General features: G+C 42.6%; 1 long non-coding RNA gene across 1 annotated transcript; it reads right to left on the bottom strand.

The window, feature by feature from the left end:
• Positions 1-1,969: 1,969 nt before the first annotated feature.
• On the bottom strand, positions 1,970-11,917 carry LOC144994494 (uncharacterized). Its single transcript, XR_013658051.1, has 3 exons — positions 11,721-11,917; positions 3,194-3,421; positions 1,970-2,176 (listed from the first exon to the last, which is right to left on the bottom strand). It is a non-coding gene; the product is annotated as an uncharacterized LOC144994494 (long non-coding RNA).
• Between the last annotated feature and the right edge of the window lie 5,406 nt (positions 11,918-17,323).

Raw genomic sequence — 17,323 nt, forward strand, 5'->3', positions numbered from 1 at the left:
TTCTTCACTGGCTCCTTTCTCCTCAAAGAAACTTTCCAGAGACTTTTGTCATCAGCTTTTGTCATCATCAGAGCTGAGCAAAGGGCTTTTATTTGAGCGGCCATGCAGAGCAGCTGCTTCCGATGTATTTAAGACACTTTATGGAGGCCAACAATTTGGCGTTGGTCTGTCGTGGTGGACAGGATCTTGTTTTACTGACAAAACTTTAATTCAGAATCAGAAAATAACCGGGGTGTAACCATTAACAATTAATTGATACATTGATTGGTCCTGCAATTCAACCAGATCGATCTGTCTGAGGCAAGTTAGTAATGGAATCGACCAATACCATTATGAAATCATTTTGAAATTAAATAAACATGGTAGGTTTATTTGACTCTATGTAGCGCCTGCATGTAGACTTGACTTCTTCCAGCTCAGGTCAAACATGTTTGACTGACTCACTTGTTTGCAGTGAGTCTAAAGTTCTGCTGCACAGACTCATCCAAACAGAAAGTTATTGAACCCTCGCAAACTGCTTTAAAGAGATGCGATCTCATCTGCATTTTGTCTGAAAAAGACACAGCTGTTTCATAACTCTGTCAAACTGAAGATTAAATTACGTTGAGATCAAAGTAGTGTCTTCATCCACTGTCCGTTTCTGCGGTTGCTGCAGTGTCGGCGTTTGTCCAGCAGAGGCCGCTGGAGCTCCACGCTCTGACGTGTCAGCGCGGCCAATGACGTAAGCAGCGGCAGTGGTCGCAGAAAAAAGGAATAAAAGCTCAAAAAACTTACATTTTTAGAATTTGATTAAAATGGCAATATTCAAGAAGTCTATATACGTGTATATCGACACGTGCGCGCATTTAGAATGAAATAGGCATAAACGGATACCAACATAAATCAATGATATAAACATAATGGGGAAGATTAAAATAAAACAATGAAGGTAGGCGCTACAGAAAAGACGCACGAGCTAGCGGCTGCGTGAGTGTGATGATCAGGGAAGGAAAAGCGCACGCGCCGCGCAGACTTCACCGTGCAGGGCCTCCTTTCTCCTCCTCTTCTCTGATTTGTCCAAGCACGCGCTATTCAGGCCTATTCACGCGCGTGTTCGGTAGTGCCACCACCGGCAAAGGGGTTTTCAGACTGTGCACGCGCGTTTCTACTTCTTCTTTAATTTCTTTTAATTTTCAGAGTGGACGCGCACCGGGAGCCAGCCCGGTCCGTGACCCACTTTAACGGGGCTCCGGTGCTCGGGCCTGTCGGGGGGCTCAGATTGAGCAGGTTTTGACATCTGTCCCATTTTGAGCCAATAGATGAAGTCACATTAGGAATATTAAAGGCCGCCGCAGGATTAAAGCCTAATCTGAGCTCACGAACCCCACACGCGCACAAAATCTTCAAATCTCAGGGCGCTGCCCCCGCGTGCACAGTGACCTGTCCGGTTTCTGCGCCCCCTCACTTCAACATGCCGTCGCGTGACAACTGGGTCAGACTCCCTGCCGCCCCCACCCCCCGCAGCGGAGCCGCAGCAAGCACGGGGCCGCACGTGCGCGCCGGTCCGGTCCAAAGACTGCAAGCAAAAACAAGTCAAGGCGGGGGAAAATCAAACAAAAAACGGTGTTTCTGTCATCAGAAAATGTGTTTTTTTAAGTCTTGGATCAAATTTATTTATTTATTTAAATATTTCTTTCTTTATTTATTTAAATATTTAGCTATTTATTTAAATATTCAGTTATTTTTTAGACTTGTTTAATTTCGAATTTAACTAAATTTTGTTTATTTTATTTCGAAAGTAATTTTATAACTAAAAACTAACCCGCGTGCGAAAGATTGGATTCTATTTTAATGTTTTATTTCCAACATTTATTTGTTAACCTACATTTATTCAAAGTATTTTTCGCCATGAAACTGGACCATTTCTAATAGCATTTATTTTTAGTCTCCCGCACAGCTTCAGTTTTTGCTTCATTCTTTCTTGTTTTACGCTGAAAAAAGCAAGTGAAACATTACGAACCTTAAAAATAATAATTTAGAGCCAGACGCGTCAGTTTCCCTCCTGGATTCTTTCCTCCAGCGTTTCTCTGAGCTGCAGATGTCAGTGTTTTCCTGTCATCACTCCGACTGCATGCTGCCTAATTAGGGATGAAGATGAACGCACAGTCTTCCTCCGCTGCTCCAGAATCCTCACAGTCTGTGAAATAACAACAAATGAAAATGCCAACAAATAAATATGTGGTTTTTCAAGTTGTAAATATTTTATCAAATTAAAATTTCTCTGAATGGTAATGGAACAAAAACACTACAGAATCATCAATTTGGCTGAATTGATTTTTTTAACCAAAATATTTATCATTTAATAATGGGATACCTTAAAGGAAAATAATTTCATATACTCTTCATTAGAATTTGAAACGTTTTTGTCTTATCAAACAGCATATTTATTCTACGTCTTCTTTGTCTGTCAGCCAGAGGAAGAGGGGGGGGGGGTCTGCAGCCTTATTGGCTGGTCACTGACATTGGGTTGATGTTTGTTACTTTTAATTAATTCTGATAATTATAGCATGTATTTTGTCACCTTTTTGGGGTGGGAGTGGACGGAATGACACACACAACTAAACTGAGAAAGCGACTAAATGTATTTGTGTTCATGCAAACAGCAGGATGGAAAATAATAGTGTAAATTTATGAAACCACGAATGGTAAACTCGTAAGATAGAAATGTCTGAACAGAAGCGAATCAGTGGGACCTCCCATCAACCTAAAGGACAATCACCACGGGGTCACGTCACACAGCCTCTTTCGGTTTTTCATGATACATAAATATGTAATTCACGAGTGTTTCTTGCGTTTGTTGATGTGCACAGATGTCCGGGTTTCAGCTGAAGGGTCTCATACATGAGTTTGGTTTTGAGCTGTTAAAACTCTTTGGTTGGTTGAGAATTACACAGTTTACGCGTATTTTATGTAGTTTCTACGCAACTGTCACGTAAATCTTGTGCATGATTTTTGCTAACGACCTTTCCACATATGTCCACGTATGACCCGTTTTCATCCATGCAACGTGTGCAAAATGTACGTAGTGGCTGTGGGACACGGCCTTTACATGGTCACCAGAAACTCTAGAAGGAACGCTGTAACCTCCACGAATGAACTAAAAAAATATGTAAAGACCAACTACTGGACAAAGGAGAAAGACAAAGAGTCTTACTAAAATGTTTATCTTCAATCCTTCACCCCAGGCTTCTATCATCGGTTTGATCACATTCTTCCTTTTATAAGCTTTATCCTCCTCTTTTCCTTAAATGATGTTTGACATTTTTCATCTCGTCCTTTGATCTTCGTCAAGTTCCTGCTCAGATTTGTGGTCTCAAACTTCCTGATGAGCCTCATCACATCTTCGTCATGTCGCGTTCTTCATCGGGGAGAAGCAGCAGATCTGTTTCAGACAAACACAGTTCAGCATCATCTTCATCATACAAACAAACACCACAGGCTGACACAGATTGTCTTGAAGACCCTCCTGAGGCCGGGCTCCTCGTGTGGTCGGACAACCAACCCCCCCCCCCCCCCCCACCACCACCACCACCACCACCCGCCCCGCCCCCCCATCTGGCTTTAGATCCAATGACCCGCTGGAGGGTGTCTGATATCAGTATCTGCTGACTCTGTGGAGATCTTCGATGGCCTCTTCACATGGAGGAAAAAAGTTCAAAAGCTTTTTCATCTCTCGAGTCGAAGAAGGAATTTACAGACGCGACCTTGAAGACCTCCGCCTTATCATGGGGTGTATTTTTGATCAGGTTTTCATTATCTACATTTGATCAGATCTCGCTTTACTCTAAAAACATCAGGAACGTCTCTTTTTTTTCTTTGCATCTCAACGGAACTAAACTTTGCTTCGTCTCTCAGAAATTAAATTAACATTTCTGTTTTTCATGTTTCCCCGTCTGCAGATCCTGAGGATCAAACACCTCCACCCCCTGCGCTTCTTGAGTTCCAGAGTCACTGCAGCTGAAGTGACATCACAGTTTTAGATCCTGCAAACACAATTCCAGGAGATTTGGGGGGAATTTTCATTAAAGAAATGCTTCCACGTCTGTCGGATCGGAAGGACGTGAATTTCCGGGCCTTCAAATCCACTCCATTCCAGAGTTTAACGGTGGAAGCTGGGTTCATGGCTTTGTGATGCCACCACCAAACAGAAGCACAGTCTGAAACATCGCGTTGTAGCTGGAACTGATGTAGCATGTCTCCTTTCATGGTAACGTCTCCGGTTGAATGTAAACTTCTGAGTCTGTTGATCTTTTGAGGACATTCAAATCCTTGAACATCAGGGGAGTGTGTGTGTGTTTTTGTGTGTATGATTTATTATTATATTAATATACAAACAGTATTTCAATGTCAATCAATATATATTAGTTTATCATTATATCAAATCCAGCTGACAGGAATCCAACGTCAACAATTAAATACAGTCTGTCTGTTGAGAAGAAAAGCTTTAATTAGTAAAGTCAAAAACTGTACTGAGACAAAGGTAGCTTTAAGAGATTAAGGAAGAATCTTTCTTCTCACTGTTGCGTCTTTCGACTCAAGTCAAAGTGAAAAGTATTGCACACAAAGACCTTTATTTTACCTGGATGATCAGTTGAGACCAGTTCCTCATTTACAACGATGACCTGACAGGAGAGCCCAGCAGAAGCTTTGGAAAAAGGTTCTTCAGTAAGTAACTGAGTTTCAGTTATGTTCTCATTTTACAAATATAGCCTCAACTTTTCATAAAACATTCTGAACAAAGTTCTGAAGAAAGAAGAACGATTTTGATGCCACAAGTTGAAGCAAAAAAATTCCACAAAATCATTTTCCTGAATTCTAAATATGTTCGTAAACCTGTTTGTAATTTGGATTAGACACGTTGTGAGTTTTGGAAGAAAAAAGTAAGAGTTTGAACATCATTTTACTCTCTGCCTCCACACACATCTATGCCCTTATTTTATGTCAGAATTTGGGTTTCTTTCAGTGTTTTGTCTTTGTTTTCTCCTTGATTGTTGCGTTTCACTTCATCATTTCTTTTTCTTTTTCACTTTAAGAGGAAGTCTGCATGCCCTCATCTCAACTCTTGATTTTCCATGTAGGTGTTTAGCTTGAAGCAGCATTTCTTGAGCGCCGTGAAAGTTTGACTCTTGAGGTGAGTTTTAACAAAGGCAGACTCAGGATCACCAAAGATGTGGCCCTGCAACAGTTACTTGCCACAAACCTGCAGCCGTCTGTCAGCAAGCCGTAAGTCAGAGCACAGCCAGTCTTAATGAAGCGGAGCCTCTGAAGGCGGAGACTAAAGGCATCACTTAAAGGTGACCAAATGACAGCCTGACAGATTTAGACTGCAAGTCTCCCTGCACTAATACACATGCAGTTCGTGCAGGCAGCACATTCACTCACTAATGGACCTCTGTCAGGTGACTGCTTTAGCAAAGACCAAGGAGATAGTTGCCATGGAAACAGGAATAAATTAAAGTCCTTAAACGAGCAGGAGGGGGCCCGTGTCCTTTATGCTCTACCAGTTTCCCTCATAAAAGCTGCAACAATTTATGAGGGTCTAACAGAGGAAGCAACTTTGAAAGCAACGTTTGACATTTTGGACCTGGCCGGTGTACAAAGATGCCAAGAAGATGAAGTGAGGCAAGAGCCGTGGAGACCTTGAAGGGGGGGGGGACATTAAAGACGACACACACTCTCCAAGCCATTTTTCATCCCTGAGAGCTTCAGGGCCCTGATGGACTCTGTGGATGAAACTGTGAGCAGCTCTGTTTGAGAAAAATGTTTGCTCTCCAGGATGGACACATTTGACTGTGTAGGTGTTGACCACAATGCGGCCGACGGATGACCCCCCCCCCCTCCAAAGTACATGGAGAGGAGGACAGGAGTGAGGACAGCAAAGTTTTTTATGGCTCAGTAAACCAGTCAGGTCAAAGTGATGAAGAAGATGCTGGTGTCAGTCAAAAACATTCACCTAAAAGGACCATAAAGGTCAGGAATATCCACGGAGACAAAGACGGTGGGTATTGGGTCTGCTACCAGCAGACGGCGCTGTGAGTCTGAGCTCTGGCTCTTGATATCCTGAAGCCTGTCCCCTCGGGTATGAGGGCTCAGCCAGCTTCAGACCTCTAATGCAAAATGTTCAGATTGTTTGCAGATGACTCACTGCTCTATGCAGAGGAAGTAAGTTGTGCACACACTCTGTTTGATGGCTAACAGTGCTGGAGCGCTGTTCTTCAATACTATGACCTGAGTTATGTGAGTTATGAAACACCCCATTTAAAAGCTCAGCCTACAAGCAAAATGCAAGCAACATTATTTTTAAAAAGAACTATTAAAAAGAAGACATAAACTTCCCTTTTCATATCGTTTGACGCTTTTTCCACGCACCCTGATGCTCTGCTTCTTTCCCATTTTTGATGGATGGTAAACAAAACTAAAAATAGAATTGTCTTAAAATTTCTTTCTTTAAATATTTTTGCCAAAATTGATCTTTAACTGGCGATAACTTTAATATTTTACCTCATTGGCAACTCCAAAGAAAAGACTTCTTAATTTCAAAGCGTGAAGGTTCGTATGGTTGGTTCACAAAGGGCGTGGAAATGCGCATTTAAGCGACCAATTCCAACGAAAAGTCAATGTAAACACAAGTATACCAGTGTTTAAGGCTTCTGCGTACAATTTCACGTGTTGCTAGGCACATTTTTTAGTCCGTTTTTGGACTCTATGTACAAAACCCGTAGCCATTAAAGGTTAAACCAGTTGAACTTTGACCAGTCAGAGACTCAGATGGTGTTGACGTATGAATGTGTCCCCTTTAATTCATTGACATTTTACACTAAGCCACTTCCAACTGCAATACGTGCGTTTGCATCGGGTTGCAAAAGTCCAGTGTGAACACGTCTACTAAAAGCTTAACGGGCTGAACACGGGCATCACATCCCCAGTGTGTGCGTAGCATTACCCGACATCAATGTTTTGTACAGTGATGAAGTATAACAAAAAATGTGCTCATAAAATGGTTTAAATTGGGCATTTTGTATGAAAACCAAAGTAATCCTGTAGTAACTGGATTTGTCCTCCCAAAATAGCAATAACAGGTAAACAAAGATTCTTTTTTTGTGCTTAGCCAGACAATTTTTAAGAAGGGTTGTTTGTGCACAAGCATCAACATGCATGCAGGTCATTTCTTGCAAGAATTGCTAACACCTGCTGAGCAGCGCTGGCATGATGCCTTTATTAGATTAAAGAGCTGATTTTTACGTGGATTACAGCAAAGAAAACGTTTCTTCCTAAAAGCCCCCACTCTTGTATTCAGCAGTTTGCACCTCGGCGGATGGGATCTCAGAGAGAGGCATTCTCTTTTTAATTGAGAAAGAAATGTCAGGTTGCCTCTCAGATTGACTGAATAATATCACAGAGGCTCCTGCAGAGGCTCTGCTGGAGATCCTTCTGCGGTTCAGCTGCGCCTCCTTCAGAGATGAGGCGACGTTCTGCGCTTCTGCAGTGAGTCCAGGCAGAACAGAGGGTGAACTCTGCTTTCTCCAGGCTTTGTTTGGAAGCTGGACCCGCAGGTCAGCCATTCCGCCTGCAGTCTTCCAACAGCAGGACCAGACTCTATTCAGCAGCAGACGGGCTTTGATTTGGTTCACAGTGAACAGCTCTGCCTGCAGAGAGGCATTAACGCTGAGCGGGTCATCATCTTTGACTTGATCAACCAGTGATAGGGGGGCACGAGTGGTGTGGCCTTACAATGAGCCCACACGGAAAATCAAAAACAGGGTTTGTGTGCCACCAGTGGCCTCTGAATCAAAATGTTGTCTTTTATTCCGAACCCATTTGCAACCTCCCGACACTCGCTGGAATAAAAATACACATTTATTTTGGTCAAAATGGAATGGAAACAGCACTTCAAAGCTCTCAGAGGCTCGAGAAGCAATTTGCTGGTTTCATTTTTTCTGCCCCTTTTGTTGCATTGATTTGGTTCTGGTCATAGGGAGATCTGTTCATGATGAGCAGGATCATCCATTCAGAAAACTTTGATGAAGAGACTCAAACCCATCCGTTAATGTACACACTGTGGGTGTGGTGGTGGGGGGTGAGTGTGTGTGTGTGTGTGTGGGGGGGGGGGGGGGGGGGGGGGGGTTGGTGGTCAGAAAATATGATCAACAGAGCAACAATGTGAGCATCTGTCCAGCATTAGAACCTGTGTATGCACGGGAGAATCATGGTACAGCTGAGCGGAGCAGACTATGACATTTCTGCCCCAAATTCTGGACATCTTTGCCTTAAACGAAACCAAACTGGACCGTTCTGAACCAGACTGTCCGGTTCTGAACAACCCCAATTCATATCAGACTGAACCATTCTGATGCAAATCCAAACAGACCATTCTGAACCATTGTTCTAAACCAATTTGGACTGTTGGGATTCATAACAAATAGTTCTAAACAATAACCAAATTCATATCCGACCATTTCATTCTGTTGCAAACCAAACCAGACCATCCTAAACCAATCTGTAATGATCTAAACCAAACTGAACTGTTCTGAACCAGACTGTACAATTCTGAACTACACTTACCCAATTCATTTCAGACCGTACCCTTCTGATGCAAATCCAACCAGACCATTCTGACCCATTTTTTATTAATCTAAACCAAACTGAACTGTTCTGAACCAGACTGTCCGGTTCTAAACTAACATAAGCTATATCAGACTGTGCCATTCTGATGTGAACCAAACCAGACCATTCTGTATTGTTTTAAAATAAACTTAGCTATTTGTGTGGTTCTAAACCCGCCCTACTTCTATCAGACTGTGCCATTCTGATGTGAACCGAACCAAAACATCTGGAACCATTGGTCCAAATTAGGGCTGCACAATATGAGGAAAACTCGACATTAGTGATCAATATTGCGATGACAATTTAACTTGCGATAGATGAACAAATAGCGAAACAACCAAAATTTAAATAATTTAAATAACAGTTTAATTTAAATAAGATTCAACATAACTGAAATTATACTCCAAATGACCCTCGTCTACATAGGAGGCAAACATCAACATGAAAGGGCTCCATCTGATTGGTCAATGATATAAAGGGATTTATTTGATTTGTTGAATACTGCCATAAGATTGTTTTACCACATTTAAGGTAAGCATCTGTTGCAGTTTCCAACACAGCTTGATATCGCGATAACGATAAATCTGGTTCTGCTATCCAGAACCAGATTTTGCTATTTTTAACCGATTTGAACCATTCTAACTCACACTGTACAGTCTACATTTGAGACAGACCAGATTGTTCCGAACCATTCCAAACCAGACCGTACCATCCTGATCTGAACAGAACAGAACCACCTGAGATCTGGACCCCTCCATGACCGTGTTTCCACATTGTGCCATTGCCTGCAGCTCAGATCAGCAGCTCCAGGCGGGTGGTTCTGGTCTTTTCCTGGTTCTCCGGCTAATGTTCTTGTTCTGTTTGGAGTCTGTGTTCAGTACCTCAGCGTGTCTGGTCCTTGAGCTGGAGTTTAATGAATGTGGACGCTCTGCCCCCGCGCCGGAGCACCTCTGAGTCCCGGTGTACGACAGCCATTTTAACAGCGCCGGGCGATGTTAGCGTATGTAGCGCCGGCTCCCCGTGGGTCTGCTGCAACACTTGTTTGTGGCGCCGCGGCGCCTGGTGGCCGGCGGCCCGATGTCTGACATGCTGTCGCCCATGGCTGCTTTCCAGCTGCAGCCGCGTTCAGCAGGCCCACGCTAACTAAAACTTTAATGTCCACACCAGAACAACGAGGACCCCCCCTCCCATCCGGATGTGCTGTGGGACTTTTCATCAGCATCCAGGCCTTTGGTGGCACGTGAGGAGGAGGAGGATCCCACCTTCATCACAGACTCGGTGGTGAACACAAGGGACTAATTTTCTGATGTCGCAACAAGTACACCATGTGAAGGGGGGGTTCCCGAGCCCCCATCTCACACACACCCATAGCAGACGCACAAACACTCGGTGAGAGTTTCTGCATGACTTCCTGCGACTCTTCAGCATTGCGCTCTCAATTATTGAGCACCTGAAGAGCAGCGCGGCCCCCGGCCTGCTGCTATGTGCCCGCCTGCTTAAGAGAGCTGTCGGTGAGGGTGGGGGGCGGACGCTGTTTACACCAGGTCACATGTCACGCTGCCTCTCCACGAGCTGCACCTCGCGGCGCCGACCAGAGGAACCAGAACCACCGTGGATCTCATGGTGACTCCAGCAGATGTGGGTAGACATGGGAGGGGGGGGGACGCTCCTCAAAGACTTCATAATTATCATGACACCCAATGAAAAATTCATGCTGTTGATGAACATCTGAACATGCAGAATTCATCCAAATGCTTTTATCTTCAACAGGAACCATGAAGTTTAATATCGGTGTCCTGCAGAAGTTGCATTTCAGCGATCATTGTGATCGATGATGACAGCGTCAGAATATGATCTATTTTTCTTAGAACATAAAAAAACCTGAAAAATAACAACAAATTGAAAAAAGTACAAAGAAAAATCTTAAAAGGTTGGAACACAAAGGTTGGATTATTTCTCAGTAACAGCTACACTTTTAAAGTGTTTGAGACTTGGAAAGATTTACAACCTTGTTTTTCGACATTGGTGATAATTTACCTGGTTTGAAGTTAACCTTCAAGTTAACTTCTTGTCACACGCCCACTTTCTCCGTGGATCTAGTGGTGATCGGCTAAACACGAACAATATGCACATCCATGTTTGCAAAAGTTCAGATGTTGTTGGTTTTTTGTGGGTGAAACGCAGACACGCTGCCAAGGCCGGCTCTGGGATGACATCATGAAATGGGCGGCACCCACAAGGAGGGAAAAAAGGCGGAGCCTCAGAGATCGAGTCGTCTTACTTCCGGGTAAGATATGAGCAGTGAAAATAACTCATATATAATTTAAAAAAATCCTTCTTTAGTGTGGCGAAGGTAATATATTAACATATATATATATATATATATATATATATATATATATATATATATATATATATACTCTGAAAAGCTTAAGATATTTTTAGATGACTTCTTTTTGCAGTATAGGGCATCCTAAAAAACCTTTACTGCATCACACCTTTTGTAATTGAATAATAGTTTATCCACTTATTCAGAAAATGTGGACATTTTCTGTGCCAGCAAGCTCCATTTTATGTTTTCAGGTCACAGGGAAGCTTGTGACCTCGGGAAAAGTACAAACTGGGGTTGTCTTCTGTTGTTTTTGTCTCGTATCAGTTGGAGACAAACAGATCAGCTCCTGATGTGTTCTTGCATGACTCATGCCACCCAAAATATCCTTTAAAATGACTTAAAATGTGTCAGTTTCTTTCTTCTGAAGACTGCAAAAAAATGTTGAGGTCTTTCTGATTTTAAAAGAATGCAGGTGCAGCGGGAAGCAGAAAGCTTGATGGAAGCAACAGTAGGAAACTTAAAAACGTCCTAAAAAAAGAAATGGACCAAATTGAGGCAAAACAAGGAAGGAACTTTGATCTCCACACAGAAACAGAGAGAAAAACCCAAAAGAACCAAGCAAGTAAAAACTTTTTGATGAGAAAACGGAAGCGCAGATCCTCACGTCTTAGTTTTCACTTGCTAAAGAAATCAGAAAAGAATGATTGACAGGTTGATTTAGTGTGGGGTTGTTGGGTGTCCTCACCTGGTGGGTGTGTCAGTGTGGAGCTCTGAAATGGTGCAGAGATGCTTGAACCACTCTGATCTGGAGCTGCTGCATGGTTATCTTCATGGCGGTGAAGATAAGGAGGTCCTCCGGATCAATTTGGTCCCTTTTCTTTAAAGGAGTCAGTTGGAGTCATGACCGCGGCGATGCTGACAGGAGCTGTTTACTGTGGCTCTGTGTGTGCGCGTCCTTGTTTGTGTAATTGTGTGTGTGTTTGTCTCACAGGGAGGGGTCGTCTGTTCCGAGCTTTAACAGGAGATGACACCCAGTCTGTTTGAATCAGTGTTGGCAGCTGCTGCAGAACAACACAATCTTTCTGCTGAGCGGCTTTGTGTGGATTCTCTCCCAACGTGTGTGTGTGTGTGTGTGCGTGTGTTTTCTCCGTGGCAAGCCCTCCATGTGAGCGTTGGAAAATATAACACCCCGCAGACGGAAACACAATCATTAATGTTGCATTTAGAGTAAATCAGGCAGGCAGAGGAGCGGGCAGAGGCTCCCCTGTGGCCTGAATGTGGAGTCTCAGGAGAATTCCCACATGAGCCGCTCTCTGCTAAATGCACTCTCATATTAATATTTTAAAACCATCCCATAATGCTGCTGGAAAAAAAGAAGGGAGGGCAAAGAGACATCCATCAATTTACCCGAAGGTCTTCGCCACAAAAACCAAGAGCAGAGGAGTCTTCTTGAGAGGTTTGAAGCTCTGCAGAAAACGTTCCAGAACAAAAACAATCAGACGTAAATGCAGACAGTAGCTTCAGCTAAAAGACGCTGGTTGGCAATCCTTTTGTTTTGAAGAGGATATGACTTTGAACTCCCGCATTAGACGAGAAACTTACAGTAGATAATACAGAAATCTAAAGGCTGGAGAAATACATTTCTAGAGGAAATCATACTTTTTTTTCCCACAAAAAGCAACAAATTTAAAGTGAGAAATGTCTGAGGTGAAACCAAATGTTGTCCAAATATTGCTGCAATGATCACAATGTACAGCTGACATTTAGGGTGGAGTTCTGAGGGTCTGCAAACTCACATTCATTCATTCATTCATTCATTCATTCATTCATTCATTCATTCATTCATTCATTCATTCATTCATTCATTCATTCATTCATTCATTCATTCATTCATTCATTCCCTTAAGGATGCTCAAATGTCCGGATTCATTAAACTTAATTATTTTACAGTTCAAGCTCAGATACATATAGATAATTAAAAGACAGCCCTAAAAAAAGGGTTAAAAAAACAAAAAATCAAAAAGTCGGGAGAATAAATGCCAAATGAACTACAGCTGTTCTAAAGCTGTTTGCCAAAGTGAATTTTGATATTTTTATTTAACTCTTTTGGTTCTACACGTCTTTAAAATGTTTGTGTAAATGTAACTAAATACATTTATTATTTTGCAGTACTCTTCGATTTAGGGAAGGGGTTACACAACACTCGAGTAGAACACTAAGAATGTTTATTTTGTGGGATTCTGTAGCTGATTCTATAAAAGCATGCTTTACAACAGTTAGTCAGTTCCTTCTGTTGAGTTTTTTTGGATTTGATGTTGTGAAGTAAAATCAGAATCCGTCTGAAAATTTTCATTTCAAACTCATGAATAAAAAAACACAAGTTTTACATCACAAAAATCTCGATTTAATCTAATTTACACTTTACTTTCCAGTTGTCTAGTATTTTTTTCTTTAACCCAAAAACCTATTTTTTCACGTAAGCATTGAATTTTTTTTCTTATACCATGGTCTGGGTAAAGACTTAATTCTGATTGGCTGCTGGGTGTGCGTTAAAAAGTGATAACCGCACGCCCCAAAAAGAAGTTCCGGTCACCTAACTTAGATCGTCTGTACCACTGCGCCGTGTTCTTTAAAACAACCTTTTGCTTCATCATTTGGACAAAAACAAGCGGTAAGAGGTGAACTTTCTCTCTGAACTGATGCTTTATTTAACCCATCGGGACGATCAGCATAATTATATCGCTTTATATCGCCGAATTTTGACTGCAGCGGTGGTGCGGCGTCTTGTCACGTTACCGTGGCAACGCGCCGCACCACGTAACAAATAGTCCGCTTTTCGGGAAAAAAAAGCAATCAAAAACTAAAAACTAGTTAATTTTTATTTCTTTTGTAAGTGACCATGGTATAAGCGGGTTAATGGCCGACGAAATGTGCATTATCACTTTTTAACGCACTTCGCGGAGGCAGCCTCTGCTTCGAGTTGGACGGTTCAGGCTTCCACGGCGTGCGTTAAAAAGTAATAATGCACACTTCCTCGGACATTAACCCTAGCCTCATAAATAGTTATTAAAATGATTGAAGGTGGAACTTCTTCGCTTGTATTTACACGCTCAACCAAACAGGTACCAGTTTTCAGCTTCAACAGAAAGACCATCGAAGTAAACCGAGGACTACATTTTCGGATTTTAAATGTCACTTTCCAAATGAATTTGATTAAAAAAACAACGACCCCTACGCTGTGTAAATACATTTGGCAAAATGACAAAGTTGTTAATTGATTTCTCAGTACCACGATAACAGGATTGGCTACTGCAGAGGCAATACATGAAACAATGACTCGTACAAGACAATGTACCAGTTAATATAAATGTAAAAGGAATTAAAAAAAAGATTTAGGGGAAATTAATGAAATAAATTGAATTCAAATTTTTTTCATTCAAATCGTTGCATCAAAATGAAAAAGACAAAGTGAGTTGTTGAAACCAAACTGCATTAGTCACTTTCTTCAGGATCATCTTCTCAGAGAACCAGAAGTTTCCACCAAAAAAAGTCAGGATTAGGGCTGACTCAGGGTCATCCGGGCCCCAAAGTACGGCTTTTGGAGCTGCTGTGATGGCAGCATCCCCGGGCTGCTGGCCCGCCTAGCACAGGTGTGCCACATCACCGGCCCCTCCACCTGAGGACAGGAGAACGGTGCTCCGAGTGGAAGACCAAGACCGGACAGAAACCATCGTCCCTCCCCTGCACTGCTGGAACTGGGGAGCTGAGTGGACCCAAAGACACACACAGAGCGTCGGCTGAACCATCAATTGTTTTCCTGACATTTGAAGCTTTAAATGGATAAAAACAAACAGGACGGCATTTATTAGAACAGAGTTTTTTTTTTCTATATTCATATTGAACATTTTCACAATCAAAACAGACCTTCAGGCTCCTTTCAGGGTTTTTTGAAATGAAGACGACAGGTGAGGACAGGCAGGTGAGCCTATAAAAAGGAACTTCATCTGAACTTGACAGAAAAAAGACAGGAAGTCCAAACAACTAGAAACCCAAACAGGAAACACCCCCCCCCCCCCCCCCTCCTCCTCCTCAGAGACTCCAGGTAAGCAGGTACCAGACAGGAAAAACTGGCTCAAGAGGACAAAAGAGTGGAAGATCACACAGAGTTCAGGTACAAAGAGTCTGACGGTCCCGAATGAAAACGACACAGCAGCTGAAAATGCTCAATGGAAGACGAGGATGGAGGCAAAATACTGTCCTTTCAAAATAAAGGGTGTCACATCATCAAAGACCAACCTGACAAAGGTTGGTCTTTTATTTAGAAAATCCTCACAACAAGTTTCAAGTGAAGAGACGAATTAGTAAGCAATCCAAAAAAATGAAAATCATTTGAATCATTGCACATCAGCAACTTCACAGAGATGAGCGGCGTCACTAACACCTCGCCACAGAAAGAAGCTGAAAAACGGCGGCAGGGCGGAACCACGGCCCTGGCAGCTCCGCCCCCATCAGTGCGTGAATGCGAGTGTGCATAGGTGAATGGGACTGGGACTAGGACCAATTCTTGGTCTAAAATCCAACCGTTTGTTCCATCGTTGAACCAAATCGTGGTGAAAGTGAACCGTTACGTCCCTTCAGCATTCATTTGTTCATCTGCATATGTTTACGTTCAAAGTGTCAAATGGGCACACTGACTTTATTTAAATGCATGACACCAGGCTTAATATAATACAAGTTTTTTTTTTAATCATTGTTAATTTCTAATTAGTAAATGAAAAAAAAAAAATATTTTTCTGAACTTTTTTGTTGTCGTTTTATTATATAAGTATGTATTGAGCTAAAGCAAAACTGTCATCCAAAAATTGAGGTTTGAAACAAATCGTGGGGAAATCGCTGCATCTCTAGTCTTACTAAAGGTAGAAATGCATTATTCGAGTTTGGGCTTTTAAGAGGAATGGACCAACGTGCTGGCTTGTTTTGGACACATTTGGAGCCAATTTTTCCAATTCAAAGTCACCTGAACTGGATATGAAACTCTGTAGTACCCCCCCCCCGTTGGTGGTTAAAACACATATCGATCAAATGACCAAGCACCTCTTTTAGCCCAGTTCTTAAAGTCCCACTCGATCATCTTTTAATCTACTTTCAAAGTGTTTCCAGTGGTCTGTGTTGTTTTCTAGGACATAGTTTCTGCAGAGCGGCAAATGGTTCATCAAAATTTCCACTGACGTGGAGTAAGTCCGCCCCCAATTCACGTCACCCATCTGTTTACACACTGAGTGAGTCTTTAAATCTTGTTATTTTATTTAATTATTGACAGATTTATCATTTTATCATTTAAACCTGATCGCTTAACTGTAGATCTTAGATGGAGGTGATGGAAATATTGTAGCGCGGGCCTTTTGGGCTTGATGGTGATCATGCAGTGAGAAACAGCAGGTTCTGTGGATGCAGTATGTCACAAAAATGTTGTTGCTTTTCTGAAAAATGTTACTGTGGAAGTCTGAATAGTAGTAAACGAGAGGTGAAGTGCAGAACCAGTCCACGTTGAAACACGTCTGAGGGTTATACTTCGTTACCGTGGTGACGTCCCAGTCTCAGCAGCCATGTGAGCGCAGCTCCACCCTTGCAGCACCTCTTCTCCCAGATGCTGAACTTTTGCTTCACGCTGTCTTCATCGCTGCTCCATCACTGCGCAGTCATGTGGACTGCAAAAACAGAAACCCAAAATAATTAAACGGAGACTTAAATGTCAAAGAAGGTGGTTTATTGGTGAGGCTCCTCCGTCAGCTGCTTCGCCTTCATGTGAAGAGGAGGAGGAGCAGCGATGAAGCACGCTGCTCCATCCCCTCACCGCAAGCTTATTTCCACATGCTCCATGTGAAATTCATTAGCATATCATTGCTGCTGACCGTAATTGCTTAATGAGTTGTTAATAAGTAACATGGTAATTAGCATCAGTGGCATAATTATGTGTAGTGGCTGCAGCATTTTGTTTGCAATAATTATCACCATTTGCAGATTTTCCACAAACAAGCGGAGCTGGAGTGTACAAACTGCTGCGGGACGCACAAACAGCTCACTTCAGCTGATAAACAACAACACGGGTGATGGGGTGGGGGGGGGGTGCAGCCTGCTTTCGAGAATAAATCCTTCATTACCTGATCTCTCAAATGCATTCTGTGGCTGTTGTTAAACTACGTGTTGTAAAAATGCCTCCTGCACACTACAGGAGCTCTGCAGCTACATCTTCCTCGTGCTCCTCATCCTCTGCAGTGTGAGGGATGAAGCAGCCGGGGCTGCTGGGGCGGAGAGCCCGGTTTGCCCGGTCCAGCCTGTAAACGGACA

Source organism: Oryzias latipes, chromosome 9 (genome assembly GCF_053564925.1).
Source record: "Oryzias latipes strain Hd-rR chromosome 9, Olatipes_Hd-rR_3.1".
NCBI classification, from domain to species: Eukaryota; Metazoa; Chordata; class Actinopteri; order Beloniformes; family Adrianichthyidae; genus Oryzias; species Oryzias latipes.